Here is a 12,340-nt window from a genome sequence, read left to right on the forward strand (position 1 = left end):
CAAAACTAGTGAATTTGTTGATGAAACCATCTTTGTTATGTTGTCAATGTTTACTCCAAGACAGCCCCCTGCTGTCAAATATGATTATGCCTCTTTCATTTCCAATAAAGTCAATGAGCAATTGATAAACCTGGAAAGAGAAGGAGTCTTCAAGTACACCTATTTCATATATCACCTTATGCTATATTATTAGATAGACAGTTTTTTATTTCCCATCAAGAAATTGGATAAAGGAGAGAGGAGGTCTGTGATATTTTGGACCTCGGTCTTCCACAATGTTTATGAATCCCCTTATACCTACTGTGAATTCATTGACTTGTTTATACATCCAGCCTCCACTTTATTGATAGGAGCTTCTCCTCCTAGGGTCTCTGGGGATATAAATAAGATTTTACAGCTCTCCAAAAACTACAGAATAGGTGACTGGTACCTCTACCAGAATCATACTGAAATCAAAATATATGGCTATGAACTGTGCCCTTATAAGCTACCAAAATATGTGCCCATGAGACTATTTGCACTGGAGTATTTCAGGGAACTTATCAATGTAGATTTAACTCACTTTTGCAGTGTAAAGAAAAAGGCTCAGCTGAGAATAAGAAACCAATTAGGCCCTTTTATCATTAACAAGAGGGAGGCATGGGAAGATGTTGATAAGATATTAGGGGAAGACCTAAAATTGAAGAAAAGTTTCTGGTGGGTGCCATATGACCCAAATAACTTTATAAGTGACAGAATAGTAAGAAACAGGCTGTCAGCTTACAAACATCATAGGATCCCTGAAGTAGAACAATTTGCTAATCAGGATGAGTGGGTAGAGGGTACATTAATAGAAGAACTTACTCAACAAGAAAAGATGGAACAAGCTATGAAAGATTTAAAAAAAACCCTTGACCTAGACTCTTTTGGACAGGTATCTTTCAAGCTGCCTCAGCAAACCAAAGTGGGTACATCCTCTTCTGGAACTTCATAGCAACCTGTACAAGAAACCAGCACACCAGTTATAGGGTCTTCTAAAGGCAAGGAAGTGGCAGGCATGGAGCAGCAAGCAATGACTGATCTGCAGGGAAAAATTCCTCCAGTCCAGACCAAAGCAGCAGAGATTCCTGCATTACAGACTTCTCTAAATGAGTTAAAAGGCAAGAAAAGAGACAGAGAAGAGGCCACACCCATCAGTGGACCTGCAGAACAGCCAGGTGCAAAACGGCAATGACTGAATCCTCTGTCTGAAGAGGAAATCATTGAAGAAACAATAGAAAGTCTAAAAGGTGAGAGGTTAACTAGCCAATAGACCTCCCCAGTGATAGAGACATCAACTAGCTCACACAAGCAGGAGCTAGAATGGCAGCATAGTGTGGAAGTTTCATCCACTAGGCCACCAAGTAAGAGACCTCTGACATCAAAAGAACATTCACAAAGATAAAGGCTAGAAATGATCCACTAAGGCTGTAGATTTACAATCAATATCTTAAAATGGCCCCCACAAAGCAAAAAAGATTAATTTTAGCATATGACATAAAAGAGGGAAAGACGATCATGAGTTATTTCAAGCCCAAGGTGCAGCAACCCCAATCAGCAGTTGATTACATTAGGACAAATTTGGAGGTCCTAGCCAAGGATATTCATCCAATAGACCAGATTGAGCTGCACAAATAGACTGGAGAGATGGTATACTCCACACTAGCTGACAAAGCTATGTTAGCTCATAAATTTCAAAACTCCTTGAATAATACCTCTGCTCAGTTGGACTTGGAGAAAGCTTCTTCTCTAGCAAAGGACAACAAGATCAAATCCTTGGAAGACATTATCATTGAACTAGGACATGATCCCAAAGATGTCAAAGGCATAAAAGCATTGATGAAGAAGAAAGAAGAGGAAATTGCTGCCCTCAAAATAGCTAAAAATGCCTCCTTCTATGCATCCACAGACTGCAGATGTTGTGCAGCAGAAATGTGAAGAGGATATGATGGACCTACTCATGAGATTGAATGAGAGATTGAGTGAGATAGAAAAGCAGGGAGATTCGACCTCCCAGCCACCTGAAGTAGTCCCAACAGTCACTACTGCCCCCTCCACACTTATAACAGCAGTGCCTCCCACTGTCCTGGCATCAACAGTAGAGATCACCACAGGTACCTCAGCAACAGCAACAGCACCAAGCAACAGTACAGCTATGACTACAGAGCAATTAATAAAAGCCATGGAGGGATTGAAACTCCAAGTGTCTCAGCTGAAGCAATTCAAAGAAAAATTGGCTAAATTTGAACAGAGTTATGATAAATCTAAGATGAATGTGGCAGAGAAAACAAGAGAGATAAAAACATTAGAGAACAAGGTAAGGGCCTTAGAAAAGGATCTCTCTCTGGCTAAACCTCTGGCAGAAATCAAAGGAATTTTGTGGACCAGCATCACTCAATCCCTTAGTGATGTGTGGAGGTCTATCCAAACCATTTATGATCAGATTGACTTAATAAGAGTGGCCCAAGTGGAAATTCAAAAAACAAGAGCCTTATTGGGACAGATGCCTGAGCAAGCTAACAGGCTAATACACTTTTTGAACACCAAGACCAGTGAAGAACTGAAAGCACTGGAAATTAGGGACAGAATAGGCACCATTCTAGACATCAAGAGAGTTCTAACCATGAGAACTCTAATGCAAAATTTGGACAGAAGATGCCAGGACATGTAGGTAGAGATTGATTCTTTCAGAGAAAAATTTACAGTCCTACATCAAAAAGGTTTGCCAAGTCCCTTGGGAAATAATAATCGTCTAATGAAACATAAGGACTATGTATATAAATTAAATACATATGCTGTTAATCAAGTTAATACATCATCAAGTACTTCAGGAGAAAAGCACTTCCATCTGGCCAGTCCCTCTATGACAGCCTGCAAAATTTATTCTACATAGAGCATGAGGTGAAGCATCTATTCACCATCCCACCTAATTTCCTCAAGTACACAGAAACTGATGAAACTTTGAGGAAGTTGCAGAGACATAAATTACCAGGATCGAAGTGGTTGAAAAGTATGTTAGAGATCCTATAAACTTATCTTTGGTCAATTCAAAATTTTGGACCATCTGCTATAATGTGGAGAACAGAAATGAATCACAATCACGTGGGTCAAAGCGCTTCACATCAGAATTAAAGAAAGCCCGGCCAAGGCAGAATAACTAGCATAGAGTATCACTAGAAGAAAACCATGAACTGACTCGCAGCACCTACCTCCTGTACATCTCATAAAGATAGAACAACCAGTGAAACATGAATTTATTGCATCTATTTATTATCTCCCTGTTTTCGAGACTGTCTGTCTCTATCTGTGTAAAAGAAGCATTAATTGTCAGCAGATATTATTTCTATCAGATATTTTGTATGGTATCTTTACATTTTTGTATAAATACCCTTTGAGACAAAGTATTCGGTGTTGGTTGATTGGGAAGCATTATCAGACTTTGCTATAATTCTGAATTTTTTGGAATAAAAGGTTGTTGGAACCATTTGTGTCTGGCTTACTGAATGAGGAATTGCTGCTAAGGACCATGCTACAGAATTCTTGAATCATCTTATGGATCAATAAGTCCCTTCTAACTTGTGTTTTATAGTTTCTATGTTTTATCATCTATGTTTCATGATCTGAATAATAGAGAGAAAGAATAACTCAGAATTTGCTTGATTGCACTCTGTGTTCAGTGTTTGTTATTATCAATGTTTTCTTCAGAATTAGCATAAACAGTGAATTCTTAATTGCTCCTGTTTCCCCTGATTCTTTCATCCTGAATATTTGCTAAGGAATTCTTAACTGCTCCTTAACTGTACTCAGCCATTTTCCCTCTGTCAACATGATGAAGGATTCTTAATTGCCCTTCACCCATTGGCCCCATTCCATCTTATTCCAACCTACAAATTGTTCCATGATTGAGTACCTTGCTCTGTGACACCTTTCTCTGTTCAGAATCCTGATCCAGGAAGCTATCCTCCTTTGACTCCATCATGCCCAATGGACTGAAACTCTTCAGTTTTACCTCACTATTCTTTTGAATCTCCATTCCTCCAACCAAACACAAAACAAAACCCAGGTACTTCATAACTAGCCTAACACAATTCAAAACAAAGCTAAATCATAAAGAGAGAGCCCTCTCTGGATGCAGATTGGCTAGAATATATATCTAAAAGATTGGTTTGTGGTTACCTCGGTTGTATTCCCTTTCTTACAACTTTAGGGAACAACCTGAGTGATAACAACTTGCATGTTGGAAGACTTAACAGGATCATCTATTCGTGAAGGTGCATGTTCGTCGCTTTTGTCCATTTCGCATGCATCATTCATTCATCCATTGGTGAACTTGTCCTTATACATGTGCTCCCATTGTTCATCCCATTCGTCATCTTTCCATGTTTGTCGGTGTACTTGTACCTGTAGTCACTCATGAAGAGACAACATCTAATCCAAAACCTCCTAGTATACCATAACACATGATAATTTTCAATGCAGGTGACTAGGAGAGGTAGCAAGGTTGTGAAGCGGGATGATGGCTCCGGGAACTGCCGATGAAAATTGCACAAGAGTCATGGAGTGATGGAGATGGGCAATCTGAGTTGACAGTGACTATCTATGAGATCTGGCTCAGCTAGGAGACAAAATTGTGTAATTTTTTGGAGGGACAATTTGGGCTGCATGAAGGCAAGGCAGACATGTTTTGTGCAATTTTTAGAATGAATGGGTAATGAGGGCTGGACAACCAGATTTGTGCAATTTTCTAGAGGAGTGGGTCGGGCTGTACGAAGGGTCAGCAGGTAGGGATTGTGCAGTTTTTTGGGGGAACTGCACAGGAGAATGGCAGCCAAAAATGCACAAATTTCGAGAGGGAACTAGCAGGTGGTTGTTGGGGTCACTGGTAGCCAAAATTATGCAATTCCCAGAGGGCCAGTTGGCTGCCGGAGACACTAGAAGCAGAAACTGCACAATTCCTAGAGGGAACTGGTAGTGTGCTGTTAGGGGATGCTAGCAAGGGAAACTGCATTGAGGCTAGGATACTAACCTGTTGATCATCTCTGCGCAATTTCTGAGGTGAGCTAATTGATGGGCAACGGAAGGCCTACTCATGAACACTATGCAATTTCTAAGATGAACAATGGGTCGACTGTCGAGATGATTGATTGGGAAAACTGCACAATTTTCTCAAGGAGACGGGGATGAGCACTTGGTGTCTGTCCGGCTTATCTGTGCAATTTCCTCAGTGATATAAGTGACTAAGGTCAATGGCCTCTATGAAATTTTTTAGGGGATTCAATCCGGGGATGAATGTTGGGTCTGACTGTCCGGGTGGCCAGCATGAGGGTTGATTGAATTTCTTCCGTGCAACATAACTTGAAAAAACTATCTTGGTGCTTCTACGCTGTTCTGGTTGACAGTCGATTGAGTCAAAAGTTGGGTGGTGTTCCAACTGGCAAAGGGGAGTTTGGTTGTTAGAACTTCAGCAAAAATGACTAAGTGTGTGAACGATCGAAAGATGCATAGGTGATCATACAAACATAGGTTCACATGACTCGATGACGAAATGACCCAAACCATCTAGAGACACATGTTCAACAGGACTGACCGACGGTGCAAGTGACAAGCACGACACTCGTGAATGACCGTTCATTGATCGAGACGATGCTTTCACGACAGTGAATGTGACTCTGTGTGTGAGTGCCATAGATTTTTTCGTAGAAAACACAACAAGCACATACGAATCGAAGACTTTGAGCATAACTAGAACATGGTCACAAACATGAATTAGACACTAGCATGCAGAAACTTGAATGAAATGAAGAAGCAAGGCAGATGTAACGACTCACACGAGCTCATGGAGTGAACTTGAATATATGAAGTCATTAAGTGAAACCCTCAAGGGAGGCTACGAAAATTGTGTAGGCCAAAATTTTGGAGGGTGGTTGTAGCTGCTACAACAAGAAGAAAGATTAGAAATTCGCTAAATTTTGCGAATTTAAAGCACTTGTTGAGAAAGATATTGGCAGGAAAGTTAAATCTCTAAGAAGCGATAATGGTAGAGAATATGTTGAATGAATTCAAGAAATTTTATGCATTACAAGGCATTCAACGAGAGTTAATAACACCTCATAACCCACAACAAAATTAGGTGGATGAAAGGAAGAAAAAAAGTATTGTGGGAGATGCAAGGGTGATTTTGCATGATCAGGGCCTACTATTGTACTTATGGGCTGAAGCATGCATACAATTGTTTATTTGTAGAATATAAGTCCTCATCAAATTCTCAGGATGAGTACACCAGAAGAATATTTTTCAGGTAAGAAACCAAAAGTGGCACACTTCAGGATCTTTGGTTCATTAGTCTATTTTCATGTTACCAAATATGCATGGAAAAATATAGATCCAACAATTGAGTTGGTCATATTTGTGGAGTACACTGACACACCTCACAACTATCAGGTGTACCTTCCATCCAACAAGATGACAGTGGTTCATAGAGATATGAAGTTCAATGAAGAGAATACCATGAGATGTTCCCTTGAGAGGAAGCTTCAGTAACATGTATATGAGGAGATTTTAGCTCCAAAGAAGGAACCTCATGATGTTGTGGAGCAGCCACATGTAGAGGAGAAGAGAGTGGAAGTACCCACTCATGTAGGGACTTCCAAAGATGGAAGGAAGTGCACCAGGGAGGCTAACATATTGATGCATGATGCTATAGAGAATGTGGGAGAACCCACATCACAGTGCAGGTAGAGAAGGTCACCAGATCGATATAATGGCTACATGGCTCTAATAAGAAAGAGTGTAGAGGTTGAGCAATCCTCATTTGAGGAATAAGTGTAGAAAATAGTATGGGTTAATGCCATGGTTGAGGAGTATGACTCCATTATCTAAAAAAATGTTTTGGAAGTGGTCCCAATACCAGCATACAAGTCAGTGGTGAGTTCCAGATGAATTTACAAGGTAAACAAGAAACAAATGGGAGTGTGGAGAAACATAAGGCCAAATTTGTGGCCAGAGGATTCTCTCAGGTGGAGGGAATTGATTACAATGAGACCTTTGATCCAGTAGCAAGGTACTCCTCATGTTAGAGTCGGTCTGGTCATCCCTCCTTCAGAGATCAAAACTCTTTTTTAATTTCACTTTTAGCTGTCTCACTTGATTCACTTAGTTGCATTCCGCTAGGAGCATGCCATAAATCTGACGGAAGGGCTTTTTCATTCATTCCCCTCATGTCTTGCACCTGCTGGCTTAGGTCTTTTCATCAATGTTTATTAAAGTCCATGATAGTCAATGTTTGATATTCTAATGGGCAAAGAGACATGTCAATCATAGGTCTAGGGTTTCACAAATTGAGTCGTTAAAGTTTCCAAATGCTAGCAGGTCAGAGGGAGGTTCTACACATGTTTTTTATTTCGCGAATTTCATCATCATATGGATGGATTATGACTGTTCTTTAAAACTCTGTTTTGAATAAAAGTCAACATTTTGTCCTTTGTAATAATTTTCAAAAGTTTTCAGTTGTTTAATTCTTCAGGCATAGCCCTAGTCTCCTTTGCCAAATTCCATGTCAGCTATCCCTACAAAAAATTGCCAAGAATTTCATCATTTAGTCAAAAAATCAGAAAGGAAATTTTAAAAATAGAGTTGTATTAAAATGGAAAAAGTGCCAATGCCAAAACATTACAAAGATGGGTCTTGAAGAGTCAAAAATTAAATCCATGTCTTTATAAAGATATTTTCATGAAAATCAATGTCATTTGTATTCCAAGACCAAAGAGAAGCCATTCAAAGAAAATTGGTAAAGTTAGTGTGCGATTTGGGTGAAGTTGGAGGAAATTTGGTCGGCGCGGCGCACAGAGCAGGTGGCGTGGCGCACTGGGAGAAATTGTCCAGTGTAATCCTAAACGGGTGCGACGCACTGGGACGTTGCGGTGTGTTGGGTATGTGCGCAACACATACACCTTAAAGCCTGAAAACGTTTGAAATTTCTCCAAATTGCCATTTATTTGTGTGGAGTCGCCAGGTAGGGTCGACATCTCAATGTTTCATCCATTTTTGTGCTAAGGGATGGTGGTTTATGGATGCTAATGATTGAAACAAAAATTCAAACCCTATCATTTTGAATTCCTCACATGTAAACTACTGCCTACGGTTCCAAAACTTGTTTGCCACCAAGGTTACTCTCTTCCATTATTTCTTTTGTCCTTAATTCCCTTTGTTCCTTGACTCCGTTGTTCCCCATCCCCTAAAGTTATTAAACCCCTATCCTAAATTCCCTTTCCCAAAACTTTCAAAGGTAAAACCCTAAACCCTATCCCACACATAAATCCCTCAAACCCTCTCCCATATTTCCCAAACAAATCTCTCCCAATAATTCCTAATCCCTTGATATTATGTCCCTTTCCTAACAGTACCTGTTTCATTGGTTTTCCCCTTTGGTCGCAGAGTTGGCACACATTACTAAAAGAGTAGTCTAAACAGTTTTCATACACTAGCATCTTCATCTTCAGGCAATTTGAAAAATAACAGTCATGGCATCTGAGCATTCGTTGGACTACGAAGTGGAAACCCAAAGTGACTCACCCTTGGAAGAACAGGCACCCCGGAGGCCTCATAAAAGTGGCAGACATGTTAGAGAAGAACCGACCACCCTTACAGAATTGCAGGCCTGCCCTCTTGCTGTGTTGTCTTTCCAGCATCAGTGATGCTATGAGTTTTGTCAAAAGGTGGTTAGTGTTCAATTTCATCATGAGTTGGCTCATCTATTCGTGCTGCACTTACATGGAGATCAAGCTATCTTAGCCAGTGTCACCTTCACACTTAGACTAGAATCTGTCTCATTAGCAACCGGCATACCGAACATTTGAGAACCATGGAACAAGAAACAAAAGATTGACCGGTAGCATTATGAGCCATACATTAAAACCGGTTTCTTGAGGCAACTCAAGAGAGTGTTTCCATTCCGATATCTAAAAGATGAATATGCTCCACTAATGAAATTGATCATGAAATATTTCAGCTATGAGGGACGGTTCTCTCGTCTCTATGCTTATCACATCAGGTTGCTCATGCATTTCACTAGGGTAGGGATGATGAACATTCCGTATTTCATTTGCCAGAACATAGAGAGAATGACTACCCTTGTGCAGCACAAAACTCCTTAACAACAACTTAACAATGTTTATCATTTTTCTCTTATTAAAATTTTGGTGGTTCATCAACTTGGGTCATAGGGCATCACTTGGGATGATTTCATCTCTCGTGACTTCTTCAGAGCTTCTCAGGGATTATCAAAGGTTAAGCATGAAGGTGGAACTTCTCATCAGTATGAGTGCCATGAGACCACTAGTGTGCTGGTATTCATCACATATCAGAGAGGCACCAGAAATTTGTTTGCAGCGGCAAAGTGAGTGTTATCTCCACCTGGGGTGGAAGGGGGCTCGCTTCCTCCATCAACATCACAGGTACAGGACAAAGGCAAGAGGCCAATGCAGGATGAGGGGCCTTCAGGTGAAAGAGAGACTGACTTCATTCTCATTCATGATGATGATACAAATACGGGCCCACAAAGTGCTAAACTTAGGGAGATCATCTAGGAGCAGCAAACAGAGATTCAAGCCTTATCCCTTGACTTGGAGAGAGCTAAGTGGACTATGTAGTATTTGGAGCAGGAGAGAGCTAAGTGGACTATGTAGTATTTGGAGTAGAGGAACAAATAGCTTGAAGATCAACAAGCAATCATGGAGTTACAAAACATCCGCGAGAATCGCCAAGCTGCACAAAGGAGAAGAATTGAGCTCACGTCATTGGAGCAAGAGATTAATGAGGATCGGGAGTCTAATCTCAAGAGAGTTAAGATGCACTTAGAGAGACTGTTAGACAAGGCTGATAAGGACCATGCATTTCTGAGACACATGGCTTTCCACTACATGGCACGAAACAAGGTCTGCAAGGCACGAATCAGGAATTTAAAGGCAAAATTGAGGAAGGCAATAAGGAAGCAAAAGAGGCAAAGGGAGCTTGATCGTCTTCAGATATTGGCCAAAGCCTCTTTAGCCCAGCATAACACTTAATGAAGAAGCTCCAGCCCAAATTTCAAGAAATTTGGGGCATTTTGGCAAATTTTGGTACAAAAAACAGGGTTTTTCTCCCCGTGCGCTGCGCCACGTGGCGCGCACTTTTGCTAGGGAGCTCCAAATTGAAAAAAGTTTATATTTTTGGATTTTTCATGCAAAATCATGGTTTTTGGTGCATATCCAAGAAGTTTGGGCAAGTTTTGAGTCCTCAGGAGGTCCAAACACTCAGAAAATGACCTTTCTGCCCCTATTTTGACACACAGGAAGCAGTCCTGGGAGATTGCAGTTTTGGAGGGGAAAATGACATCCAAATCTAGAAATTCCACTTGGGCTGGAAAGTAGACCTTTCCAAAAAGCACACTTGGATCAATTTGGACTTCAGGAAGTGCCTCAAAATCAGCTCCACGGTGGCATGGCACGTAGAGGATTTGGCGCGGCGCATAGAGGATTTTTGCTCAATTTTTCACCTTCCAGCTCAGAAATTTAGCCAGTTTGACTAGTTTTTATTTTTGATGTAATTTTTGATCTATTTTGATGTAATTGGATAAACATGATGTAATTTTGGCACTTATTTACTTGTTCTAGAATATTCATTCACTAAAAGGTGAAAATTAAATGAATGAATCAGTTTCCTAGCATATAGGGATAAGTTGTTTGACTACCTAGATTTCAGTTCCTTGTTTAGAATTGGTTCAAACAGCTCCTAGAATGATGATCTCAACCCCTAGAGGCATGGGAAGGAGTTAGGCTTGTCTATATTATGTAATTTCTCAGTCACTTTCATGGTTGGACACTTGGGATTGCTTTGGCATATCATTGTACATTCTATCTCTGCATTTTTGGCTAAGGAAAGACCAGGGTTTTGCAGCACTGTTTGGGATCCACGTGGCTTTATGTTTTTGATGGTGTGCTTCTCTAAGTAATTGTAAGTTCATTAGTTTTAGTGTATCATTTTCCTGTCTTTTCTTCTGAATTTGAACAAATGAGTGATTAAGGTGGAATCCATTAATTGTTATGCTCTGCCTTTGAATTTGTTTAAATTTCCATGTTTTCATCTGTTTAAGGAGAATTCTTGAGACTCTCTTGCTCTCTTAGCTCCTCACCAGTTCAATATATCCATTCACTCAATTTAAAGCATCAAAACAATTTCCTTCCTTGCCCCAATCAAAACTCTGTAGAAACTATGCCTCATCCCCGAGTCCAATTTGCCTTTCCCTGTTTCCAGCACAAAACCCCCCAAAAATTCAAATCAAACCCTTGTACTTCATACCTAGCCTAAGATTAGCTTTTATTTCAGTCATCTCGAGCCCCATCGCTTGTCTTTTGCCGAGATCGACCCGGAGAGAGCCCTCTCTTGTCGTCATAGGGCTAGCTACGAGGTTGAGCGTGGTTTGATGTGGACCTAGAACCTTGTCTTTTCAGCTTGAGGCAAATCTAGGCTCTAACACCTCAATCAGATCTATTCTAGCACTGTCAGTGGAAATGGGATGGAAGATACATTAGATGGTTGTGAATACAACATTCCTCATTGGTATGATTTAGGAAGAGGTGTATATTGAGCAGACAAAAGGATTTGAGACCTTCAATAGTTAGTCACATGTGTGAAAACTCAAGCGAGCACTATATGGACTAAAACAAGCACCCTGTGCTTGGTACACCGAGATTAACAACTATTTCACTAGGTTGGGATTCACCAAAAGTGAAGCAAATGCAAACCTTTAACATATTGTTATTAAAGGTAAATTGTTGATTATAGTATTATATTTCGATGATTTGACTCTAATAGGTGATGAGAGGATGATAAAATCTTGCAAAGAGGATATTGAAAGTGAATTCAAGATGAAGGACCTAGGGCTCATCCATTACTTTCTTGGTATGAAAGTATGGCACGAACATGGGGAACTGTTTGTCTCTCAGGGAAAGTATGCGAACGTGATACTGAAGAAGTTCAACATGGAGAGAAGCAAACCCATGGAGTCTCCTTTAGCAGGTAATTGGAGGAAGGAAGATGCTACTTTAGGTGAAGTAGTGGAGGCTAGTATTTATAGACAACTTGTGGGTTCACTTATGCATTTGGTGAAAATACGAAAAAACATGTGTTTTGTAGTTAACGAACTTAGTCAAGCCATGTTTAAGCCAACAAAAATCTATTGGAACGTAGGTAAACATGTGTTGAGATATCTTAGAGGCACCACTCAGTTTGGTATTTGGTATAAACAAATAGAGGGAGTGAAGCTTCAAGGCTTCACATATGCAGA

This window comes from Pinus tabuliformis, chromosome 4_2 (genome assembly GCF_031772625.1).
Source record: "Pinus tabuliformis cultivar Carrire ecotype Pingquan chromosome 4_2, CPIR1, whole genome shotgun sequence".
Taxonomy (NCBI): Eukaryota; Viridiplantae; Streptophyta; class Pinopsida; order Pinales; family Pinaceae; genus Pinus; species Pinus tabuliformis.